Raw genomic sequence first — 18,626 nt, 5'->3', positions numbered from 1 at the left:
AGACCTCTCGACGGGATCAGGGTTCCTTTTTCCAAGTTTTCCACCCACTCTCATTGCGTGTTTACAAAGGACGCTGAATTTTCATTGGTAACACCTGCAGCCACTTGTCCGCATTCTTTGGCAACTGTGTACCACGATGATGACGATGATGACGATGATAACCACGTCGAGTCGAAGAGCGGCATTTTCGCTCACCGTATATCTGCGAAAATAAATGAACGCCCGTTCGTTACAGCGTTTCCTCTTTTCCAACAGGGCGATGAAGCGAGACGCGCAGGTATCGAGCTCTGCAGTCAGGTATTCGATCGGAACGAAACCGGCCAGTGCAGAGATTCGCTCGAGTCGATAAAGGCCTTTCTGGTTCCCCGCGTTTTACGTCGAGTCGTTTCGCATGCTTTCGCAAGGGCTGCTGCTGTGTTTATCGGCCGCTGCGGAGCACGGATCGCCGGGTATATTTGGGTGTACATGTATACGTAAACACGTACACGGGTATATATGTACGGAGAAAAACACGCAACTGATTAAATTCCCTTGGCGGTAAAAAAAATTCTATCGCTATGGCCGCGGCAATTTCCAGGGACATTTGCTACCTCGGTTTCGCTTACTATTTTAACGAAGGTTTACCCGTAGAGTTCGAAATAATTACCATAAAAGGGCAAGCAAAAATCATACATAACAAATCGCGTGTTCCGCACTCGATTCACCCTCGCGTTTCCATTACATTCGAATCGTACGCGTGAGGAGGAGGCTTGTAAGTTTGAGTCTGAGCTTTAAGTCGTTTGAATGAGAGCCCAGAGTCGTTAGTTTCAAGTCTCGTGTTTCGAATTGCTCGTCATTAGATATTCAATCTCCGCGGGCTTTCAGCTCGGGATAAACCGAATCTGAATATGAATAAGAAGAGGTGAGAGGGGGTCGGGAGGCGGTCGCTAAGCTCGTAGAATGGGAGTAGGTCGCACCACGCGAGATAGAGTCGCGTGTGCGCGTTTCACACAGGGGTAACAAATTTTTTACCCCTTCTCAAAAGCACCGGGATACCTACGTGGGTGGTGGTTTTTACCTCGTGGGCGACGGGCGAATGGCTGAGCGGGCAAAAACACTCTCTCTCTCTCCCTCTCTCTTTTTGTCCTTCTCCAAGTATAGGTACAAGCCCGCTGATTAATGCGTCAACTTCATCTCGGCTTGAGTTCACGGATAGGAAGACTTCGTGTACTCACTTCTACGTACCTACGCTGTTGCCGGTGCTTTGATATTTCTTTTTTCATTTCTTTTCAAAGAGTACATACAATATTCTGTTCGAATGTCGTATTTATTCGAGTACCCAAGGTTATTCAGATATACGAAATGAAATTTCATTCTTCTCATTCTCAGTCGCTAAACACTTTCCCATCGGTAAAACCGTGATTCCGAATTTTTATTGTGATTTTATTGCATGTATACGAAAAATCGTTACTTCATTACTTCGCACCTTCAGGATTGTCTGAAGTTCGGTAAATCATAACGAACCAAGCATATTCATATTTTGAAAAACCAACTCCTTAAAGGTCGTTCTAAAATTGCACAATAATGATTTTTTTCAACGTTATTTCAGTTCGCATGCTTCTTGAGTTCCATCTCGAGTCTGACGCACCAACGTCATCCTCATCTCGATTTTGTATCCGTTTACCATGTAACACACAACGCGGAGTGAGAACCTTCACCGGATGTCCCCGGCGCACGGTTAATTCTCCCGGTATAATCGTGAAACTTTTTCTTCGATACCGGAAACCGTAATTCGAATTTAACGGTCGCGGTAGGCGTGAGTCGTTCCTCCCTGTTGGGCGCGTGCGTATTTCACCGCTGGCGCAGACATTGCATGCGAAGGCCTGCATCGCCTCACCTCACCTTGGTACATAATAACAAAAGCCAAGATGTCGTGTGGGTAACCCGATCTCCGTCCAGCGATATTATCGAACCGGTTGCGTTTTGCGGTCACGCCATCGGCCTGAAAGCGGAGCGAGTCGAACCGCACCGCGTGGCTTCGAAACCAATCGTAGAGTAGACATTGAAGCAGAAGAGTAAACTAAGAATTCAATTTAATGGTTCGGTGCGGGCGTGATTAAGATACTGATATAATCCAGCAATCCCTTTCGCCCAAGGTTGTAACGAAGTATGATTCCCATAGGGAGTCCTTGGAAACCGGGGATGTTGCGGGAAAGCGGAATATGATCAAACTGGACGAGTCACGGTTCAAGGAGGAAGTTCGGTTTACCATGATTTCCGAAAGCCAACCGGGTACCGGAATCCAAGTGCGCGACAATAACGCCTGGAGTAACGATGGTTGTTACGAAGTCTGACCGAAACGTCCAACACCCCAATGCGAAAGTGAAAAACCCTACGACTGCAGAGAGACGTCTTGATAAGAATTTAAAGCCCCGCAAGCGAAGCGAAGCGGTCGCTTTAACCCGGCCAAAGCATCGCGCTTCGAGCCGTTCCCCTTTAAATGATAACCCGGAGGTGGAGGCGGTCGATATCGGCGTCTAGAACTACCCTTCCTTCTTTTCCACCCCGTGTTTTCCCCTCTTCTCCCGCTTCTCGTCCCGTCCCGCCCTTGTCAACCTCCGGAAACACAGGCAGGGTAACCCATACCTTGCACGCGCCATCGTGGTACATGAGGTACATAGGTGTACGTAAATGCTCGGAGGCACACAGAGACACACAGAGGATGCACGGCGGTATCAGGCGCAGGTGGAAATCCCGCACGAGGACCGAAACCGCCACCAATACTCGAGCGTTCCCGGTATGTGGAGCAAAGAGTCCATTCAGCAACGGCTGTTTATTTAATGCGTTTCATTACTAGAGGCCGCCGCCGCCACCGCCACATGTCCGTATACGTCTCTACGCATTCATACCCGCGGGTATGAATATGCACGGACAGATGTGTGTGTAAAGACACGCCAGGTCCCCCGTATTCCCGGTCCGAACAGGGGAGAACGTGTCGCGACCATCTGCCGCATAATAAGGTATAAATGGTCCATCCGATGGTCTCTTATGCCGAGGAACGAGGTTAACGATTTAATTATACAAATGTATCAGGTGCGCGCGCGCAATTTTCTCTCTCTATCTGTGTTTATCTTATTTTTTTTTCATCAACTTTCACCAATGACAACTGACATAAGCGTGGGCACATCAACAGCGCTTGGAATAATCGATAAGTTGAATTTGAAGGAACCAGTTGGATTCGATTTTACACGCGAATTAAGTTTAAGCATAGACTCGGTCACGTTTTGTCAAATTGCACAGCTCTGCGGAAAAAAAAAAAAGATTTCTTTTTCAGCCGCATGGGATGTTTTTGGTAAATGTTATGTTATCGAGTGTGCGGAATCCAAAAATGACGTCCATTTCTCTCCATCACGTACTTTTATTACAACGAACTAAACAATAATTCTCATAAAGTTAAACAAACGAATTCTTTATAAAGTATATTTGACATCACGTGTTCATTCTTTTCGACTATATGAAACCCGTTCTTCTTCTCTTTGATCCCTGTTTGTATTTATTCTCGAATCTCACTCTAATACATATTAAATGGAAGCAAGAAGTCACTTTTGCATCGGATTTTTAGAATCATGAACGGGATACCAGATTTCGAATTAAACGGGAGTTTCACTCTAAACGAAACTACAAACACGAGTTCAAGAAAAAACCTAACGCAGTGGAACTTTTTGAGTGTTTTACCCGGTTTCGGTGGGTAAAAATCTACAAAAAATAGTATAAAAAAACCTGTGCAGTTTATTGGCTCCAGACCTGTGTTCTTTTCCGATTATAATATCACCAATTGTCCAAATCTGAAAACCAGTTGCATTATGACAAAATTATCGGAATCAGATTACGCAACTTCGAAAAATTACCGTTACTCGTTGAGCGGTTCTGTTCCTCAGTCAACAAATTTCCGCCAGGCATCGTTCGCGGTGAAAATCACGAGGATAGAATTTACGGTAGTCCCCCTTCTCCCCCGTGTTTTTGCGTTCACCACCGTCCCGCCCCCATTATCATACCCATTATACGCGGCGAAGTTAATTCGACGATTTTCGTTTCCATCCTCGCGATACAGCCGTTCCTTTACCCCCCCCCCCCCCCCTTCTCCCCTCCCTTAGCCCATATCCAAACCTGATGCACAGCTCGGTTTTCACCGAGTAGTAATAAACGAACGAACGAGCGGTGAGAGAAACAGGTTCCACCGGCTGCAATCTACGTCGCCGTTCTGCCGGCTAACAAATTATAGACCACGGGGACCACTCCGGACCATGCTCGCCGGCGGGTTTTTCAGGGTTCGTTACCTACCAGAGAACCTTCTTTCATCACCAAACGTCGATCCGTTTCGTGCCTCATCTCCCATCGTTGCTGGCGGATGGAGACATCGACGAGTGTCGCCCTGTTTACAATCCGACGATTGTGAGACGACACCGGGTGAAATGCGGACAATCGTCGTCGGACGGAAATCGAGGCGTCGCGTCGATCCGCGACGTTCGTGGCGACGAAAGAGGCGGGGTCGACGGTTTACTCGAGGACAGCCTCCGTCTCAGTGGCAACGACCCAGTTCGACCTCGGCTTCTCTTTTCATCACTTTCACGCTGTCGGAGTCTCGGGTAAGTCATCTACAGTCGTTGCAGGCCGGATGCGAAGTCTTCGGGAACGGGGGAGGACGGAAAGAGAGGATGCGGAGGGGCGGATAATCGAACCCTCGGGACGAGGGTATGACTGTGAGAGTCCGGTGATTCGCGGTTGCGTGTCGGTTGGTTGGGGTGGTGAGCGTGGGCGGCAAAATAAATATTATACGCGATGTGCTAATCGCGTATAAACGATTTACACACTAATGGACAGCGACGGTGCTGCGATCCAACGCTCGAGTCTTTGCCCGCCGTCTGGCCTCCGGCCAGTTATTAAACTGTGGACCATCAAACGACGCGAGCGTGGAACGACATTTCCAAGCTTTTATTACTGTTCGAGCCAACGTCAACGTTCCTCCCGGAGAAGCATCGTTGACGGACGTTTCGAAAAGTCTGGGACCATCCTTCGTGCAAACGATACGTTAGTCACGATGACTGATCACACTGCGTTGCCGTATCAAGTTTATTGAAACACATCGTCATTCGCTGTCGCATTTGACTCCAAGGCACTTGTAAACGAAAATCGGAACACGGTTGTCAAGGCGTCCTCGGCCTTAATTCGTGCAGGCTTCCCCGACCAAAAATATCGTGTTTTCGACAATCTTCACGGTCACGATGACGTTATCAGCGCTTATCCCGAACTCCAGTCACGGCCGACGCGAATGTTTACCATATTTTTTCTTTCAGGGCACGAATCAATCAAAGTTTCAAACCGTTCCGACCCTGCGGCCAACTTTTCGTTTCCATCTCAAACTCGACTCAACATTTATAAAAACTAATAAAAACGTGACGAAACGAAGTGGTAATAATCCCTATTCAGCGATCGAAACCGTCTCCTCGTCATCCGGAGAAGGAACGTCGTGTGATTTCCACGAGGTGTTTCAACGGCGAAACATTCCGGCCGGCGATGGCGATGAAATTTAATACGCGAGCTCGTATTGTACCTACGTACGAAGGTACGTTGCGGAAACCTTGGATGGTCCTTATTACGCGGATACCGTGCGAGTCGGGGTTAGGCTACGTTAACGACGTTACAGCTGGCTGGTGCCGTAGGTAAACGGACACGTATAACTTTGATAGTTATAACGTTATATAGCCGCAGGGCTATTCCTGAACCGACACTAGAGCTATCGCGCTATTCTTGCCACGGCCTGCAATAAATACGCCGGTGTATTATAGCTGCGTTCAGTTCTTCCTCCGTGTGGTTCCGCGCTCCCCACGCCCAAATTCTCGAGTTAAGGAATCGTAAAATATATCAGCCGTTTAACGACCATCAAATGCGAGACGGTGTCTGTTTTTAGAAAAGTGCCGACAGCCCGTGAGAAGTGGATATTTAATTTTAACCGAGCGTACAACACGTAACAGACAATCATCGTTTGGCCGCACGGTTCTTTCCAAGCTTTTACAAATCTATATTCGCTGTAATAATTTATCGTGGAAATCCCGCGGGACAATGTATAGGTTTGCACGTACGCGCGTTCCTGCCTACTTTTGCGATTTGAACAAACAGAAGACCGACGGATTTACAGATATCAGTGGAAGTGTGAAAATTCGGGGAACGAACTTATTCAACCAGCGCTATTTTGGCTCGGCTGGCTTCTCGGTCCCGTTGTTATTTCTACACAACATACTTTTATTCTTGCAATAATTCAACCTCGAATTGTTTCCCCTCCCCTCAGCCAATTTATACTCGGCGTTGCCAACCGTCGGCAAAAGCTCGAGCTCGCGGTCCGGGTGGTGATCCCAGCGACGTCGTCGCCATCGGCGGGCTTTACATTTTTCACCTTTTTCTCCCCCGTCCCTGTCAGCGATTTTTTTTTTTTTTCATTCATTTTTTCCGTTTTTTTTTCCACTTTTCTTCCCGTACTTTAATCCGGGGCTTTTTCTCCCTCGCCTGCTCGTCCGCCGCTTGCTGGTGCTGCTGCCGCTGCAAAGCGAGTAGAGAGCTTTTCGTTGATACTCGTTTTCCCCAGTTGATTTCGCTGCCTGTATACCGGACGGTGGCTGTTTTAATTAATAACGCGAGCGCTAGTTCGGACCTCGAACCCGCCTCTCTGTACCTCACGTTAACAAAACATACCCCCACGAAATCCGAAGCTCTGGTATATTTGTTTGACGGAATACTCCGCCGAACCTTTTCGTATCCCGGATGAATTCCAAATTCCGTTGATACGTTCATCGAATGTTTGTCTATGTCTAACAGTTTTGTGTACCCTAAATAGAGAACGAAAGAAAATATAATTTATACGAAAATAAACAATTAAAGCAATATCCACGTGTATGTACATGCATACATACATTCGAAAAAGTATCAAACTTTCATCGACGTTATGCTGGAACCTGTTAAAGTTATTTTCAACAACAGCTCGATGAATTCCGACAGTTTCTATCCGCGTTACGCGTACTCTGTAATCTATTGTGAAACTTGCGATATTTCAATGTGATTCAGAGAGCAGCGATAACCCGAAGCAACCCGTCATATCGGCCGCGGTGAGTATCAGCCCCCCATAAACAACAGTCGTCGGCGTTGGACAACCTTTGGCTCGCAATTCTCCGCAATATAGACTCTAGGAAAAAACATGATAACACTTGTCGTAATTCACAGGGAATATAATATCGTCGAAGGTTCGATAGTGAATTTCATCATCATCGTCCGAAAGATTTTCAGCGGAAGAAAAGTAACGTCTTTACGTAAATACGTAATAGTTTATACCCATGTAAAATAGTCTTCGACTAATCGTAGGGTTGGTGATTTCTTCGAACGAACTGAAAAGTCGAGGCTCGTCCTTGGCGAAGATCAAGGAGGCATCGATCACGAGTTGGACAGTTTCCTCGCTGGGTCCAGAGGCCAGTCGAAAGTGAGAACACGGATGTACAAGTCGAGCTTTCGGACGACTTTGAGACTGAATCAGGAGCGGGCAAAGCGCCAACTGGCAAACTGGTTCGACGATCTCGTCGCCGTCGTCGATGTATATACGTATATATAAGTAACGACCGAGATGCCAAGTTGTTCATCTCCCTCGGTAAGATTTTCTCCCGCGTTTGCGGACGAAGCGAGGTCCACTATTCCGGTACATCCGGGTTACGCGCGAGTTCGACGAGGTTTTAAAAACTAATTAAGAGATTTTATTCGGGTTCTTTCAACCCGGGAAGAAATCAGCTCGCGTGCCGCGAAGATGAATCGACGGTGTCCAAAGCTGTTGGACCGCTGCTACCGTAGAAATTTTCTCGATGGAATCACATCCTGGCAGATATCCAACGGTTGTCAATTTATTCTCCCGGGTGTTTCTTCGCTGCTCCGCGGTGCAATAGCTGGCGAGATATTGAGATCACCGTTGACGTGAATTGTTCGGATAAACGCGGTGAAAATTTCGCGGATGCAATACAGACGCGACTGACGAGTTCCAAGCGTGACGCGAACTCTTCGACGCTCACTTCCCGGCGCCTGTTTGTCTCTCTTTTTTGAACACGCCGTCTTCTCATCTCCTCTTCTCCGCATGACTGAAAGATCGCACTAAAAACACTCGACCGTCTTAAACTCGTTCGCTAGTGCAAACCGAAAGTTATTCAATCCGAGAAAGCATGTCCGTGTCTGCGTTAGTTCAGTCGTTGCTACTGCGGAAACGAACGACACGTGCGAAGTCGTCTAGCATCCGGCGTCGCGTCGCCTCGACCTAATCGTACGAGAATCGGGCGTAGCGCTATATCGAGTGCAGTGAAAAAAAATGAACCATGCCAGACCCGCGATTTAGTATTACGCCATCGCTTCTCCGGTTTCGTGTAAAATAGATTTCGACAACACGTTGAAAGTCAAGACTTCAAGATTCCGTCCGCGGTTTACTTATCGGCAATTAATCACCGAGTTTTAATTTTTTCACAATTAGAAATTTGACGCGCAGCAAAAAACTTGATTCCGACTCTTGCACGGTAAAAGCACAGCTAATTTACCGATCAGTTTTACAATTTTTGAATAAAAGTATTACGTTTCGCAAAAACTGCGCCACTCATCGCACTCTCGACGAAATTAAGTGCAACAGGTAAAAAATTTCTTGAGACATCAACATCGAAGTTAATCCGGAAAAAATTAGCTGGTATTCGGGGTTCGGAGTAAAATTTCACTTTTTTTTTTCCCCTAGGCGTCGGATAAATTTAATAAATCCTTGACTTTCAGCTCAAGTCGCCGATTAACGGTCTCGCGATAATTAATGCACCTATAATCCATCGAAATTCCCGAGGCAGTCGAAAGTTTGAGATTCGTCGAAAATACGAAAACGGTCGATTCGAGTTATTCAAAAAGAGAGGAACGGTTGCACAAGAAAGATACACAGCGTCGGGTTCACATAACCAACGTATACACGTATCACGGTACACATACAGAGAACTTGTTTCCCCGTGAAGCATTTATGACTCACAATCAGCCGCGCTTTTTAATACGAGTCAAAAATATGCATCGTGTTGTTTCGGAAGATCATGCATAAGTCATGAGTCTCGTGTATATTCGGCGTTCAGTTTTATGTACATATATCCATATATGGAGCCTGAGGAAACTGAACACCGTCTGTCCAGTTACACGGGACGTTCCGACACATAATTGCCGCATGTCATCGCGCCTTAAATTCCTTAAACAATAAAAATACTTGCCGAATATCGACTGGGCGGAATTACTCCCCGTTCCTGATCCTGACTTCGACCTTCAGAGATAAGCCCGAAAATTACGCAACTCTCGCTGTGCACGCAGGCACGTGTCCCGGATATGTGTATTTACTCGATGTTGACAACAACAAGCGCGTTAGGGGGTGGCGAAAGGGTGGCCTCACTTCCGCCCACCGCCTCCAAATATTCCGAGGTCTGCTGCCTCAATTACGAGAGTGTCTAGTTTCCGGATGGATGAAAATCGACCTAGCCGTCCTTAACGTTTGTCTCTCTGCATCGTGGAATCTTGGATATACTAAGAGAGAAATCGAACAATTTTTCGACTCTTCATTGCGCTGGATGATAAGTTAAAATCGAATTTATTCAAAACCGTGTAATTCGTATTCTGTAAGGTAAAAGTAGAGGATTTTTCATTATCTACGTCTCCAGAGGTACAGTGCAAAGTTTTTATTCTTTATTGCTGCTGTTGTTGTTGGTGAAAACGATCCCTAGAAACGTTTTATCGCGAGTATTTCTTTGATTGTAATAGAGTGTGAGGAAAGTTTATTCTGTTTTTTTTTTTTTTGTACGGGGTAAACTTTTTTGGGTAAAGTTTGCCGAGCAAGAAAGTTTGGCGTCGAGGACGAGACGAGTGTCGGTAACTCGAGAACCGGCGTCTAGTGAGGCAGTGAAATGAATCGTGCCGGCAAAGTTGGTCTTCTTTCCGAGGTGAAGGGTACACACACACACACACACACACACAGACACACACACACGTATAAGAACCTCAGCGAAGTTGGGTTTGACGAATTTAACTTCAGGCCGCGGTGTATAATTTTGACAACGTAACTCGTAGCGCCCAGTTTCATCTCCGGTTACGTATCTCTCTCTAGAATAATATGCGGCAGGTATTTCCACTGCGGAGGAAATTTCCGAGGTAATTTCTATGCCGTGGCATATAATACGGAATCTCATTGTCGGCCACCGAGAGACGGACTCGTGCCTGATTATTCCCGGCATGACTGAGAGGAGAGGAGAGGAGAGGAGGGCGCCTAACGCGACGAGGCCAAACGGTATAAAGCCGCTGCCTAGCTGTCGAGGAGTCTCGTTACGCAACTCGACGGGTGAACGACTGTGCAAGAATTAACCCAAGTTTATTGCTGATGTAAGTCCGATGGCAAGGAGGTTCTTTAGAATTTACCAGACACGCGGAATACGCGGAAGCGTAGAAATATACTTAAGTACCTAGGTGTATCTGCGCTTTAGATCCGTAAAATGAGTTTCTTGCGCGCACAGAGAATCCAAGAGAAGCAACGAAAACCTTTTGACGGTACGTGAATAACTAATAGATTGCATATCCGTGAATGCGATTGCGTCAGCGGTCGAGAAAAAATCGGAATATTCGTCTCCTTTCGATTTCTCTCACGATGCTTGGCGAGAGTGTAAAGAACTGAAAAAGAAAAAAAACGGAATGGAATAAAATTTGGATTCAGAACGCATCTCCGAGTTTCCTCGAGAATTCGAGAAGCGTCTGCGTGCATCGATCTCACCTGCTCTTCGACGCGAAGAAATAAAATGTGTCGAGGTTATAAATTTATATGACGGACGTATCGTTGGGTTGTTCGCCGTTCTCGCTACACGCGCGTCATTCCGCGAAATTATCACGACCAAAACCACTTCGCTCTGCGGTTCACTCTCTAATTCCGTATATAATGATGATCACCGTGCGGTTTAATTGCCAATTGAGGAAACCGGGTGCCGGATCCGAGCGAACGGAGGACTGCAACAGCCCCGGGTTAACGAACCAAGTTGCCGCGGAGCACCGAGATGTCGATTTGCATAGAGAGTAGATAGTATCTGCCGGACATACGCGTCGAATCGAGTTTTCGACACTTTTGTCCTGCACGTATAAGTTACGTGCCTGTGATAACTTGCCAGACGACGATACTCTTCTTCCCATCAATTCCCGTCATGCGAGAAATTGGCTCTGATCGTTATTCGGCCGTTTTTACCATCGCTGTTGAAAAAGCGCGATAAGTGTCTCGGAATGAGCTTTTAATAAGAAAAAAAGCCTAGGTTGCCACAGACAGCAACGATGACCTGTCATCGCGATAATTTCAGTGTTTGCACACAAAAGAGAGAAGAAAAAAAAAGCGCAACTATTTTTTTCTCACCCCTGTCGAAATGATGACTCGCAGGTTCGTTTTCTTGCCGAGCATAAAGAGATTCCCACCTGCTTGCAAGCGGAGCGGGTCTCGTCGGCACCTGTTCTCCCCTTTCCCACCGCCGCCGCCGCTCGAAAAGAGGTCTCGGGATCATCGGGAGGAAGAATCGACTGCGACAAGGACAGCAGCTGTGGCTTTCAATACACCTTCGGTGACTGGCCGCAAGCTCTTTGAAAACCCGGGGTCTCCACACCCCTCGTCAGATCGCTCGTTTCTCGGGCTTTAAACTCGGGGTGGTTGCCCTCCGGAGTCTCCGGGGCTTTTTTTTTTATCCCTTTTTTATAATCCGCGTGCGTTCGACGTCACGGGATTTAGGCGGCGTTTTACCGCCAGGTGGACGACGCGTGTTGATCATCTCGCTTTTTTGCTATACCTCCTCGTGTATCGAGTTACGGGGTCTGGTATACGTCCAGTTCAATTCGACGCTAAGTCCGGATCTTAGATCCTTGAAATCGAAGATCGAGAGCAACGATCGCGTCAAGGGGATAGACGGTGATACGATCTGATATGAGAGAAAAGCGATTTACCGAGGAATCGTCACGTTCGTAGAGTAGAAGAAACGAAGAACTCATCTCGACATCACTTTTCAGTTGTTTGACGCAGGTTTCAAGCCAAAATGTTTACAATATATAAAATCGAAACCGTGGGAACATTTATTCGAAGTTCCTACCGTTATCTAAAATTCCCGATGGGATCGAAAAAGGATTCCAAAAAATACCTTCGACTGTTAATTGGAAACAAGAAGTAATTCTAAAACCTCGAGTCGCACGACCCACAGTTTCTTTTCACGTTTTCACAGAATAGCCGGCGTCGGAAGCGACAGGTGGTGAGACGAGAAAAATGCGCCAGAAGTGGAAGGGCACAGGGTGGGAGCAAATATGGAAGGGCCGAGAGATCCGATCGAATTTCTTCTACAATGGGGAACGAGAGGGGAATATTTGTGTAGGGCTGGTAGGTGGGCAGACATGCGCGTATAATGTTTACAGCATTGTCGGGAAGAGGGATAATTCTGTTAACGGTACTTTAGGTATCTCGTAACAAGCATTCGTGCCGGAGTTGCGTGATGAGCCGAGCTTACCGATCCGACGTTTGATTACGCAAGCATTCGGAAAATGGATTGTACGCTGTAGGTGTATAACATGAACGGGTTACTTAATCGCGGTCCATCCGTAAGTCTGCAACTGTTATACAGTCTATCGAGCCAATGTTCTGCGAAATTCATGCGCCACCTTGTATTATACCTGCAGTTACAGGTATCCGCTGATGGTTTTGATTGGAAACGGAGAGATAAATAAATCAAAAGCACGGTGAGTTGAATCTATTCTTTGACTTTCATTTCAAATTCACGAGGAAGGACCGTCTTGATTTTTCCAACTTCGCCGAGAGACTGAGAGAACTGTTCGGATCCACTGGCACCTTGCATGGTTCAAGGGCTTCAGGTTTAGACGTCTGGGTCGCAAAAGCAGCGTGAAATTCGAGAATAAGCATCGACTCGTTTTTGAACCCACGATCTTTAGGAAACACAGTTCTGGGTACCAGTGATACAATAATCCAATAGTTTTCCACACCATAGGAAACAGTCCACGCTCGATCGACGTTCGAAAATAAGTAATGTCGGTAATCCGAACGTTTCGACTGATCGTGAGACGAGGGACGCCGAACACTGTCACTTTCATTCCGGTATTTACACACACACACACACACGCTCATACACAGCTCAGATGCGAAATAACCTTTCATTCTACGTGTCCTGGGATTGAAAGGCACCGCTGATCCTATTCCCGTTTTCCGTCCTTTTTCCTTTCCTTCTTTTTTTTTTTTCCTTTTTGGTTACTTCTTTCAACTGCAGACCCCGGGACGCTTTTGTCGTGATAATCCGGCGCAAGAAATTCCGGGAACGGTCCAAGGATGAGGATGGAACGTGAGGTGTAAAGAGGCGAAAAAGTCTGATTGTGAGCCACGCGCCGCGGCAGCGCGTCGAATTAAAGCGGCCAATGCCAGTGAGAATTGTCCGGTATGGTTGCCGACAATAGGAGGAAGAGGGAATTTGGAAGTCAAGGTTGCGGCCACGCATCAGCGCCGATCGCCGAATCCGGGTGAATACGTGCAGAGGTAAAGTTGCAAAGATCGTCCGTCGGCTGGTGTAACGGAGTTTAAATATTCGGGAGTACATCAGCCGATGATCAGGAGAGTTGGTGTGACGGAGTCTACGCCTCTCGGTAACCCAGAGGGGCTACCAGGGTCACCATGGCGACGCCCTCGACGGCATTGAAAAGACGCGTGCCGGAAATTTCCGCCCTGGCAACAACCTCGGCCTCGGCGAGCATCTTCCGGACGACGGAAAAAGGAATCTAAAAAGTTACGGACCAGAAACCGTCAACGATTCCGGGAAACACTCGTTCCCGACGATGACGAAGAAACTCGCTCGTCTTGTTTATCACCGTCCGTAGGATTTCTTCGGCTGTACGATTTGATACGTGTTCCAGCTTTACTGTATTTTTTTTATACGACGTTCCAGACGATGGTTCACGATTTTACGCCATCCGGCACGTTCACTTATCAGTTCGAACCAAGGAGTCACGCTGTGTCTCAAGGATCGTCCGAATGGTTATCCATCTCCCTTTTTTGAACATCCACACCCAGATATTGATACGCCAATAACTTTGCGCTGATGCGAAAAAAGATCCACCTTCTTTTACCATTGTGCTTCGTTATATCGAGATTGTATTTTATCGGAACGACCTGAGAGTGAAAGAGCCAGGCTTCACAAAACAGCCCTCGTGCGAAAAGAGATCTTGAAGAAGGGATTTCCCATATAAATTTTAGGTTAATTTATGAGTACCGATGCAGACGTAAAGGTAACCGCGATTCCTCAAATATTATTAATCGAGGTATCAACGGTTTGAACGATCATTTTATAAGAGGTAGAAGATCTGTAAGAGACGGTACCGCTTTCAATCAAGCGGTTTAATCCGAGTCACGTGCCACCAAAGTTTCTAATTGTCCGCACAAAAAGGGCGTGAAAGAAAAGTTTAAATTAGACCGAGTTGCTCGTTTATCGGCACGCTCAAATTTACATTTATCAGCTCGGTCCTGGAGGAACTCGGAAAGCAGAATGTTGAAGGACTTGAAAAATGATGAAAATTTATTTAAACCTACACCCACACCTCTCAAAATCCAGCAGACTGAAATTAACCAGCAAAATGGATGTGAGTAATTAACAGCGTTTAATCCAACAAGTTCATTCCGCCATTATACATGCTGAACGCCGAGAGTTGCCCTAGGTGAGCTACACCTTTGGCCGAATAGAGGAGGTACGGCTCTCGGCCTCCTGTGTATAACAGTGGAAAAGAAACATGGCTCAGTGGCGACTCATCGATGACCTTGCTACCCACAGACAAGTGTGATTTTATATCTATCGTTACTTTTTTTACGAGTTATTTAACGATTGAAAATAAGGTATTACGAGGTATTCAACGTGGAAGATGAAAGCCCCGAGGCTAAATGGACTCAGTGACTGCCTCGAAGCGCTGGAGCAACGATTATCATTATCACGAGAACTTTGCGACCGCCAATCATCCTCGATTGTAACGAGCAAGACACACAAGGTACCGGAGACTGCGATAGGAAGCTTGCAGACTTTACCCACATCGTATCGATGGCGGCTATTTTGTCCGTAAGCACAAGATTCGATGAGGAGTTATAAGATTGTTGAGCGGCGGTGAGAATACGGTTGCGAAACTTGTGAGTAAATTTTCTCTACTCGAGAGTACCGAGCAGAGGCACATAACCTACACGGGCACTCAACGTTTACCGTTCGTTTGTACGAAACGAGGTAATAAATTCCGTGGGTGGTTCAGGTGTGCACAGGGTTCGCTTTAGTCTAGCTTGCCTGTTAGCTAGGAAACTTTGTGTCCGACGATCGTAACAGGCGATCGTAAAGTTTCGGATAAGCGCATGTTGGTCGTTACAATCGGTAGTTGGGTGTTCGGTTCAGCAACATCGAAGCTAGGAAGCAGCAACTCCACTCTCCGTCCGTTGCACAGTCGACTACCGTATACGTGCGTATACCGCAGAGTCGTAATCGATTATCTAATCGAACCGTGCGTTCGTTCCGTTAATAATTTGCGACGGTCAGTTGCGTCGAGGGCATCTCGTGAGAGGTGGAGAAACTCGCGGAGGAAATTGCTAAGGTGGTAGGAGGACGTGCCGTTTGCTTGCTTCACCGGTGTACACAAGTACCTTCTCGCCGCATCGGTGAATGTTGAAATTGACTCTAGGATGCCCCGCGAATCCATTATCCAAACGTTACGTCTAGTCTCTCCGATCCCCCTCGCGACTTCCGTCAACAATCAAGAGGGCTCGATAACGCTCGACTAGTTTACGAAGGGCTCCTCTCGCCTTCCGTTCCGAAGTTAGTTCAGGACGATATTGGCCGATGGTCCGGGGGACGGTGGTCAACGAGAATAACCAATTAAACAACTTCGGGGAAAGCCTCCCCTGAGATCTCGACGTAAGGCAACGGCACACGTGGAGTGTTGCCCGTGCAATTAGATCCTTTCGGGCATTCGAGAGCTCCGAATACCCGTGTCGCGTCAAACGCAGTTCGCTGAGCGTGGCTGACAAGCCCATTTCAGAAGTTCGTATCGGAGTTTCCTCTCGGTTGCGCTAACGGCGGCGGGAAAAACAAAGGACCGCGAGAGAAGAGCGGTGATTAGAGCTCGATGATGACTTCCAGCCGGCTAATTCCCATCCGGATTATCTATCGAACTGCGAATTCTACTCGGTTCCAAAACTATTCCCAACAGTAACCGGAGATAAATGATATATATGTATATCTGTACGAGCGACGACTCCGAGGAAATTCTATACATTGACTGACTGAACCCTCCAGGGAATGTTCCCGTTTATCATTTTGCAATCCGTAAATTTGCACGAAGGTCTTTCTCCTTCCTCGAAATTCGATGTATACGCAGGCATGTCGCGTGTGAGGCGGATCATCAACTCGAGCATAAACCATCCACCTGGTCGCGGTATTCACGTCAAAAAATCTGTCGAGAAGGTGACGTTGATTTATTAACAAGAGGACGGGAGTAGCTCCTGAGGCGATTTCTTTATCCCCGCGAAATGAAATTAAAGGGTGCGTTATATTTTCGCGTCGAATACAAAGCTCTCCCTCCCTCCCTTTCTCGATACTATATCTCGGTGCTTATACTTTTGCGCGCTTTGCAATCAGCCTATGGAGTTGGTAGCTTCGAGGAATCTTGAGATCGCGTGTCGTTTGAGTTTACCGGAAGCAGCCACACGGAAAGGCAAAGAGACTAAAAGTGCTCCGCGTCTTGAGCCGGATCCAACGCTGCGACGAGGTTAGTCGATATCCTAAGATTGGTAAATCAACTTGTGCACCTGTCTCCCGGTGTGCGTTAAAAGCTGGGTTTTTATACCATCAGCATCGCTTTGCTGCAGCTATTATGCAATCCAGAACTATGGCTACGGATGCTTTCGTGCGATGAAACGCAAACGATCAAGCAAGTGGGAAAGAGAATAACGTTTGGTCGTTGGACACGTTCGTTTCACTAGGCTAGAATAATATTCCCTTGGCTATAGGCGAGTAGGATCGATTTAACTCGTGTAAATACAGGATTTCTGGAAGTGGGTATGGTATGTATACACACATATACATCCCAGTTCACGAAATATCTAAGATATACACGACGATATGAACGCCAGAGAAGTAGGGCACTGGTGTTTGCTCTCAAGTCAAGGTGGTACAAAACTGTCGGCTTCGTCCGCCGAGTTATGGCTTTTCAAATATTTTCAAACCGAGTGGTTCTGAGATGAGAACAGAGCAAGTGTGACGTGACTGTACGATTAATATCGCAGATATCCCGAGTGGTTTTTAATGAACTCCCAGACGTCTCAAGCCTCGACCCTTGAGGTGTTTTTTTTTTACCTCAATTCCGCGATGCCTTGAAATAGATCGTCAGCGGCCATTTTTTCATTTCCAATAAAACAACCGGTCCGTAATAGCGGGGCATGGGACAATTTTTATCCGGAGAGAGCAGTGCAGTCACCTCGCCTCGCCGTTCCCGCTGTTCCTTCTATTTTCGCATTCACGCGATGTGTTTCAGGGTATTTTCAAGTCTTCGAGAATGTCGGTCGCTGCTGCATGTCCAAGACGACGAACGAAGGAATTATAGAGGGAGAGAAACGGAGGTGTGAAGATTAAGCGACTTTCACGGAGGACAAAGACTCGCTGTTTCCTTCCATTTTCCCTACTTTTTCTTCTATTTTCTTCTACCCAGCGAATCTTTCAACTGACTCAGCGTCGATCGCGTTCTTATACCTACACTTCCACACCCACACACCTACACAAACGTTGCTTAAGCCTTTTTCCAACATTTTTTTTCTTCACTCCACTTTCAGCGTTTTCCTCCCGTTTTCTTCTCCTTATTCTCCATTCATCTCTATCTCTTCTCTCCACGCTTCGCAGCCACTCCGGCGCCCCGATAACCGGCGATTTCACCCGGGTAGCTGAATCGCTGAGTTATACCGGGTCCTCCTCTTCACCCCCTGTATCCCCTCGGCTATAACCCTCGATTCGTCGCTCGCAGGAAATTGTATGATTTCCTGGAAACACGCGAGCCTCGTAGCACAATTTTCGCCTTTAGAGTCCAACTTGTTTTCGATCAAAAATTACGCCTCCGTCCAACCTCGGATACTGAAAGTATTAAGTGGCTGCAGAAAAGAAGTCGACACGTTAATTTCCCTCCATTACCCCCCTTTCTCCGGAAGAAAACAATCCCTACCCCATTGCTGCACCACATTGACCCCGTCTTAACTTTGCACCAGCGAAACATGGATGTAGGTACCTATGCTACGCGCGTGATACAAATAGGTACGGTAAAAGTGAAACGAAGGTTAATACACCGAGTCACAAACGAAAAACCATGATCGAGCAAGAGCAGAGAGTTATGATCTTTTGTTTCGCGAACCGGTTGGCGGTTCCTCGAATCGTTTGTTACCTCGGGTTCCTTAAGCGGCGACTCCTTTTGCTTTCTCTGGAGGACTTATTTCGCCGTCTTACTCTCGACGTGAGTATTTTTTTCTTTCTTTCAATTTT

At 46.9% G+C, this 18,626-nt stretch overlaps 1 protein-coding gene across 4 annotated transcripts in view; it reads right to left on the bottom strand.

Annotated features, from left to right (window-relative positions):
- Positions 1–18,626, bottom strand: part of LOC124185661 (probable JmjC domain-containing histone demethylation protein 2C) — a 202,005-nt gene that overhangs the window by 109,381 nt on the left and 73,998 nt on the right. The window lies entirely within an intron of this gene.

Source organism: Neodiprion fabricii, chromosome 6, assembly GCF_021155785.1.
Source record: "Neodiprion fabricii isolate iyNeoFabr1 chromosome 6, iyNeoFabr1.1, whole genome shotgun sequence".
Classification (NCBI taxonomy): Eukaryota; Metazoa; Arthropoda; class Insecta; order Hymenoptera; family Diprionidae; genus Neodiprion; species Neodiprion fabricii.
This window is presented reverse-complemented; position numbering and strand designations above follow the sequence as displayed.